Here is an 8063-nt window from a genome sequence, read left to right as displayed (position 1 = left end):
TGTTTCCGTCAGAAGGACATTTTACATATGCAATGCAATATAGTCAAATCAAGGGAAAAATACTGATTATCAATGGATTATCAAATTATCAGCTGTAAGATAACTGTTAATAAAAATAAAATAAAGGCATGATAGTGAGAGCTCTATAAGCAGTAGAAGTTAAAAAATCCAAAGAAGGGGAAATAAAAGTGAGGTTCTTTTCAGGATGAAGAAATTACTATAAAAAATGAAATCCAGAGAACAAGGAGGAATACATGTAAAAGAGAGAACTTAGAAGGAATGCTTTAAGGTGAGAGGAAGGACAAAGGCAGAATAAGAAAAAGAGAGGAGACTGCCAGGTCGAGCAAAAGCAAAGGTTCTTGAGTGAAAGCAATGACTTTTTTTCCATCCTTTAAAAAGCCTGACAATTTCTTTGGCAGAAAATGTTTGGCAGAGGAGATAGGAATAGAGCAGGATGTTTTAGAGGAAATTCAGAAATAGCAAAGAATTGAAGGGACAAAGGTCATGCTAGTTTAAGAAAAAAGAAAAGTCTCAGAATATTCTGAGTTGGAAGGGACCCACAAGGATCATTTGATCCAATTCTGAAGTGATCAGCCCATATGGGGATTGAAACACAAACTTGATGTAAAATAAAGGTATTGGTCAAGGGACAGAGAAATGGATTAAAAAACCTCAAAATTTTCTTGTGGAATTGGAAGCTGCATGATGTTTACATTATCTTTCTTCAGCAAGGCATAGTAACATTAAAGTAGGTTGAAATCAAAGAAAAAAGGAATGCTAAAATTATGCAAAGAATGGTGTCTTTTAAAAGAACCCCAAGGAAACAGAAGGCAAGAGGAACAATGAAGGAAAGAAGTTCAGGGAGGAGTGCTAACGAAATAGGTGTAGAATAGATAAGAGGGTCAGAAGCAAGTAATTCAATTAAAAACTGCAGTATGCAGAAATCAAGATGCTGGCTTAGAGCGTGGATCTGTCCAGGCAATGAGACCAAGACACTGCAAGGGAGGGTAGGTGGGATACTATGGAGTGACAAGGACTTTCACTGTGGAAACCACCATTCCCTCAGCATGATTAGAGAACTGAGGAGAGAGGGAGAGCCAGGATTACAGAAGGAATAGGAAGGAGAATCAAAAGAACGGTAGATGAGCACAACAGAGTTAGATGAGCACAGAGGAACGAAGAATTTAGATACAACAGATCCTGTCTGCACTGATATATCATGTTACTGCTTAAGCAACAGTAGTACTGTGAAATGTTTGAAAAAAGAAAGATAAAAAATTCCAAAACATTTAAAAAATCTTCTGGTAATCAAAGTCTATCTTGACTATAAATTGAGTTCACATTTCAGGCTTTGAGTGAAAACCCAAAGTTATCTGAAATAAGGTTTTGTTGGTGGTTTAAAATATTTATGGATTAAATTAAGAAGCTGTCTAAAAAATAGTGCACACACCTATATACAGTGTAAGGATAATGTGGTCTCTTTGAGATGCTACCACAGGGATGATATGAAAATATCTTATGAAACCTGTAGGGTTCTCAAGCACATCTTAAAAGGGAATTGCATGGTAACTAAAAGTGCAAGAGATTTGACATGACACACCACATCTTAGTGCAGAAGAAATTATGAATGTTCATTTTAATGACAGATAATTGAAATCTACTATTCAGCTTTATAAGGCTAAATAATAAGCTATCACAGATGCATTAAATCTCATTCTTTTTGTGGCTCAGAGAGGAACCAGCACACAATCAGTACACAATCTTTTCATTAAGCAGAGAATTCCTGGGGTGTTTTAAGAATTCAGCTGTGGCATGTCACATGATCTGCATAAAGTGATATAGTAAGTGTTCTGTGAAAGGCACTATTTCTTCTCTATTCTGTGGCAGAAATAAAGGACACAAGCAGCAATCTGATGCTCTGTCACAAGCAGCCTGTGGTAAGCGTTTTTGTATCACAACTCCAGTACCACGTCTTTCATCTGCACTGAGATACTCCAAAGACATGGTTATTCCTGCATGAAGGGTCTGCATTTAGTAACCATTAGCTGCTTGTTTCTTTCAAAATCTCTGAAAGAAAATGAGAAGGAAAACTGCCTGGTTCTTGAGCATTGCTGTTTTTCAGTGTTTATCAATACAGTAAGTATTTTGCCTTTTTTTTTCCTCTGGGAAACCATTTTGGTTTGTAACTGTAGCATGGTTTTGGTGGATAGTCCCTGGGATCAAAGCCCATCTGTCTAGTAAATTGGAAGGTCCTAGCTTAATTAAAGAACCTGAGTTGCATTTAGGGGATGCAGGGTAATGGCCTGAGGACTTTAGCAGAAACTAGAGGGTTTAACTCTTGTTTAAGGCTTTGAAGGCCTTCGGTTTAGGTAATCTTAAATTTCTTAGACAACGGTAAGGATTATAGGGGAGATAGGAAGGAGGATGACAGACATGGTGGTTAAGATAGCAATTGTAATGCTGGTTGGTTCGCTAGTACATCACTGTTTTATGTGGTTTGTGGTGTGCAGGGGGAGTGTAATTGTTGTGCAGTATGCGAGACAAAGGTAGAAGAATAGGCTTAGCAGGGAGAGGAGGGAGATAAGTGTGGCTGCTGGGGCTATCGTCTTGCTTAGTCAGTTCTTGAATGATAAGTCATTTGGGCAGGAATCCTGTCAGGGGAGGGAGTCCTGAAAGGGAGAGCAGGGTTAGGAGCAGCATTGCATTTAAGGACAGAATTTTGGTTCATGAAGTTATTAGGGTAGATATCTTTAAGACTTTAACTGTGTTTAGGGTGAGAAAAACAGTTGCAGTTATTACAGAGTACAGGTAGAGGTTGAGGAGGGTGAGTTCAGGGTTGTAGATGATGATTGCTATTCAGCCTAGGTGAGAGATGGAAGAAAAGGCTAAAATTTTGCGGATTTGTGTTTGGTGGAGACCCATTCATCCTCTCAGGGCTGCTGAGAGGATAGCTAGGATAGTTAAGAGTGCAGGTTTTAGTGAGGGTGAGGTGATGTGGAGTAGCATGATTGGGGGGAGTTTTATGACGGTGGATAGGAGGAGGCCGGTGGTGAGAGGAGAACCTAGGAGTACTTCTGGGAATCAGAACTGGAATGGTACTAGTCCTAGTTTTATTGCGATTGCTGAAGTGAGGAATCTCTGTAAGAAACTAGTAAAATCAGTGGACGGCTCTGACAAAACCTTGACTCACTCTACTTCTGCTTGATGCTGCAAATTAGCTTGCAAACTCCCGGGAGGCACTGCAGTCCGCGATGGAGGCTTACTCCCCACTATGGACCTCAATCTTCATTCTACAAAAGAGTGCTGACTAATTGGTGATTGGGCATGAATATCAAATAGCCCACTCTTTTTGGTGTTAATTTATAAACAATAGCTATTAAAGAGAAACACAAACTCAGTTTCTGAGAGGTTTTTGAAATGATACCAAAATTGGCCAGACAGAAAGTTTCTAACACTTCTGAGTATTAGAAAGAAAGCATACTTTATTGCAACACACTGGTCACTGAGAGGATCCTTCCTCTAGTCAAGTGCCCCAAGCATCGGGTAAGCAGATCTTTTATCATAAACAGTGATTACATACTCATCAGCTATCCCTGGTTACCTGATGTACATGCATTACTGTATTTTATGTGGTTGTACTCACTAGAAGTCCTTATGGGGTTCTTTGGCATCTGTCTTTAATGTCCAGTGTCCTTTATAGGTGGCTGTTCCTCAACCTCTGCTTGTGAGTAAGTGCAAAATCATTCTTTCCCATAACTTCTGCTTTGTCAGTTTTGCAGAGCTGAGCTGGCATCCTGCTTGTGTTTGTGTGAATTTGCACAACTCCTGTTTGCCTAAGTTACATCCTTTATCTATTTTTCCAAGACTGTGCTGTTCTGTTTGACTGTCCTTACAAGAGTAAAATGCTGTTCTGTTCCACTGTTCCTATCAAGTCTCCCTTTTCTTGAGATCATGTTCCTTATGGAAGCTATTAATATCTGTATTTCATTTTTAAGAATAAGGCACTACAACAGCTATAACAATGAATTATGATGCAAGATAAAACATAAGCAATTATTAATGGAGATTATTATAAACAAATGTTTTAACCAAGTCCAGCTGGGTCGCCGTGAAGTAAGTTTGGTCCTCCTGATCTGCCTTCAAAAGCTCACACAGTGACTTTACTTTCAACCCATAACTGCTGATCCACAGGTGACACCATCAGACCATCTCAAGAAATGCACACAACTCTCCTACCATTTGTGGCTGTGGAAGTTGGCCAATTGCTTCTTTTGTTCCTGTCCCAGCCTCCTTTGTCCTTGGAGGATTTTGAATCCCAAGTAGATTAATGTGGTCTGGACTATTTGTGCTTTGTCTTTGAATACTCTGGATCCACTTAGTCACAGAAAATTCAACAATGCCACACTCTGATCCCAGCACTGCTGTTTTGTTTCAGTGGCTATCAGAATGTCATCTACATACTGTAACAAAACTCCAGGAGGGTTCTGATTTTTCCATTCCTCCAGTTCTTTTGCTAATTGATTTCCGAACATAGTGGGGCTATTTTTAAATACCACTCCTGCGGTAGTACTGTGCAAGTTGGATCCTTCTTCCTGTGTTTGAATTTTCCCATTCAAAAGCAAAAAGCTCTTGACTTTCAGTATTCAAAGGGACACAAAGGAAGGCTTATTTCAAATCTAATGCTGTAAACTATTTTTATTTTTCACTCAAGCTTGTTAGCAAGGTATAAGAACTTGGTATTGCCATGTGTATGTCTTCTACTATCTGATTTACACCCTGTGCCAAGTGGTAATCCTCTCTGTTTGCCTTCTTAACTGGAAAATAGGGGTATTAATTTTGAATTCACAGTTCTTCAATAGCCCATATTTTTCCACAAGAGAAAATAACCCGTTATGACTTTCTATTTTCAAAAGAGATTGCTTTTGCCTTACTAGTCCCACTTCAGGTTTCAACTTCATTCTTCCAGGCTCTGCTCTTCTGGATTGCCCAGTCACGTCTCCAACCCAGATTATGGGAATCACTGCATCCTCACGTGATACTGGCAGATAGATCATATCCAATTTTGGTGGCTAGTACAAAAATAGAGGCTTCCACATAATGAGGTTGAGAAATAATAACCTGTATTTTGCCATTTTAAAATTTGATTTCAGCATTTGGTTTTTCCAATAAATCTCTCCCAAGAAGATGCTTTGGTGAATTGAGTAGATACCAAAAGGGTGAGTTTGTTTTCCTAACTCAGAATCAATGGGCTTGAAAAACAGCAGAGATTTGCAATTCCCTTTTGCACCAATGATTGTCATAGAATCATTACTCAACTTTCCTTTTATTGTATTGAGCACAGAGTAACTAGCTCCTTCATCCACTAAAAATTCTACCTCCTCATTTACCTCCTCATTTCCCAGCTTAGCTGTAAGCAGAGCTTCTGCTAGGGAAAAATCCTGTGGTCTGCCACAGTCATCATGGGTGATGGCCATAAGAGGGGGGCTTTTATACTCCAACTGTGAACAATCCTTTTTCCAATGCCCATCTTTATTACAGTATGCACATTTGATCAATACCTAGTCTCCCAAGTGCAAGATTCAAGGCGCTCCCTTCCTTTCCCTGGGGGCACCATTCCTTTGGAAATCCTTCTATAATTGCAACCTTCTGGGTCTTTTGGAGGGTTTTTTGAGTATTGGAAGGTGATGCCAGCCACTGACTTCCAATCATAACAGTCTGTTATTGAAAATGACACTTTTGGCATCTACCATCCAAGGGAGTCAGCTACTGTCATATTTCTGAGTTTAGTTCTAGTTCTCCCTGCAACAAGACTAAAAACCTCTGCTCTTGGATACATCTTCCCTATCTCCTCTATCTTCTCATCTATATGTGCTAAATCTGACTCTGTGCACCAGCTCCCTTGTGATATCAGTCTTGGCAGCCTGGCTATCTGCTCTCCTCTCTAAGCTGTGACTAGGACTGACCATAAGATCTAAATCATCCTCCTTACTCGGGAGATGTTTACAACAAATTTGTTATATGCTGCACATAGAACAACAACATTTTAACAATTTTCCTTGATTCTCCTTTTCAAGACCCAGCGCAAAAGAGTCTGAGAGAGTTGGATTCAAGACACAATATTTCTGCCATTCCGTCTGATCCACAAAGTGAAGAATATATCAGCATACATAACCTCATCCCATTTCTGTTCCCATCTTAAAAACAATATTAACTGTAACAATGTTCAAGGCTCCATTTTGTGGCCACTTTTTTCCCAGAGCGTAGTTTGTACAATGGCCACCATTGATTACAATACTAAACTGAATTCTCCCTGGTAGATGCTTCCCCAGGGGACCAACATTTCTCCAATGTCAAAAATGCAATCAAGAGTGTCAAAATGCCCCCTTTAGATTTTCCACTACCCATTTTTGGCTAGTAGACCCAAAATGTTACAGTCCAGGAACAAATACAAATACAAAACAATTATCAATTGAAAAAAAAAGTCAGGTACCAAATTTCAGAATACCAAATAACCCCCACATGGTGCTGGAAGACCGACACATCTTATATGGGCAGGATTCCCAAAAGAATGCCTTATTATTGAATGGGATCTTATCCATGTCCCAGACTGATCGGAGGTTCTTCTCCTGGTGCCAGCATGAAGACGCAGAGACCCTTTGGATCCACAGAAGATCAGGGGAAGTGTCTCATCTGAAGTCACCAAAAAATACCAAAGTCAGCTAGTCTCTCATTTTTTTTCATGAAAAATGGAGGCTGAAAAATTAAATCCATCTAACAATCTCGAGACTTATACAGAGTTTCTAGAAAATTAGAGAATGAAGAACAAAATCCAAGAACTTACCCTATATCTTAAATACTCAATATTTAACAAAACATGATTTAGGATATAGAGACAGTGGGGCCATGTAGAGTCAAAAAGTCTTACTAAAGACACCACTGATCTGCTGTTTCTGTTACAAGGTCTGAGGGCAGGTATTTTGGGTGGCCAAATGTATCAGTAATGAGTACCCCAATAAAATCCCAAGAAATGGGAGCATCCAGAGGACAGCATAGGTGCAGTACAAACAGCAGCAGCCCTAAGTGACAATGAAACCTGTAAGCATGCTGATGGGGAAAGGGTTGGGGTCACATAGCCCTCTTCTCTCTTTCAGTTGTGTACAGTTGGTGCACTAGCAACAGCCCTGGCACATTTCTGACCCTCTAGGAACTACATTAGCTCACCAAGCCACATATCAGCTATTTGTTCTCTAAAAACCTCACAATTCCCAGGCACAAGAGAACAATAGATCTGCCACATCAAATTGGACAAAAGGTTTTTCCAGCATATCCATTCTGTCTTCACAGATGGTCATACATGAGTGCCTAGGGAGAAAATACCTGAAATTCAGATAAAGAGTGGCATTCAGTCCACTGATTTATTTTAAGGAAGGTGACATCATTTATCCTCCATTATGTCAGCTAAGCCAATGGATTTGCTTTTAATTTTCCCATTTCTCCTCCCCGCAGAAATAAACTTTCCTATTACACAAAATGAAAAAAATCTTCCAATATTATACTACTTTTAAGTGTGCCAGTTCAAAAGTAAGCCAGCAGGAGAAATGAATCCCACACAAACACCTTGAGAGAGATTTCAGGTTGGAGTTACAATTTAATAGAAAGGTTACAATAAATGCAACAATACAGAAAAACTGGCATAAACACACCAAGCCAGAATACAACCTGACACCCTGTTAGCAGTCAACCACCTGCTTAAGCAGTTGTTGAAGTGAAGGTTGCAGGCTTGTTGAAGGTGGTGGTTCTGTGGAAAGCCTGGTGCTCCTGTGGAAGTTTGGGTCCTCCTTTGGGTCCACTGAGCGGTGGTGGTGTCCCAAACCCCCAGGCCTCAAGAGTATACAAAGCAGAGCTCAGGTGGTACCTCCCCAGGATGAGGAAGTTCACAATGGAGTGATGTGGTCCTATGAGTTGTGGGGTATTTTGGAGTGCCTGATGGTCGTTTCAGTGGCCTATTCTGCTGGTGTCTACTCTGTTCACTATGGGCCATTAGCAGAGGTGACCCCCTCAGG

The 8063-nt window shown here is 40.1% G+C and overlaps 1 pseudogene; it reads right to left on the bottom strand.

Moving 5' to 3' along the window:
- Positions 1-2384: 2384 nt before the first annotated feature.
- The window catches only part of LOC115948143, a 26979-nt pseudogene continuing 21300 nt past the window's right edge, over positions 2385-8063 (bottom strand).

This window comes from Geospiza fortis, unplaced genomic scaffold (assembly GCF_000277835.1).
Source record: "Geospiza fortis unplaced genomic scaffold, GeoFor_1.0 scaffold279, whole genome shotgun sequence".
Lineage (NCBI taxonomy): Eukaryota > Metazoa > Chordata > Aves > Passeriformes > Thraupidae > Geospiza > Geospiza fortis.
The sequence above is the reverse complement of the archived record's forward strand: the minus strand, read 5'-3'. Positions and strand labels throughout refer to the sequence as shown.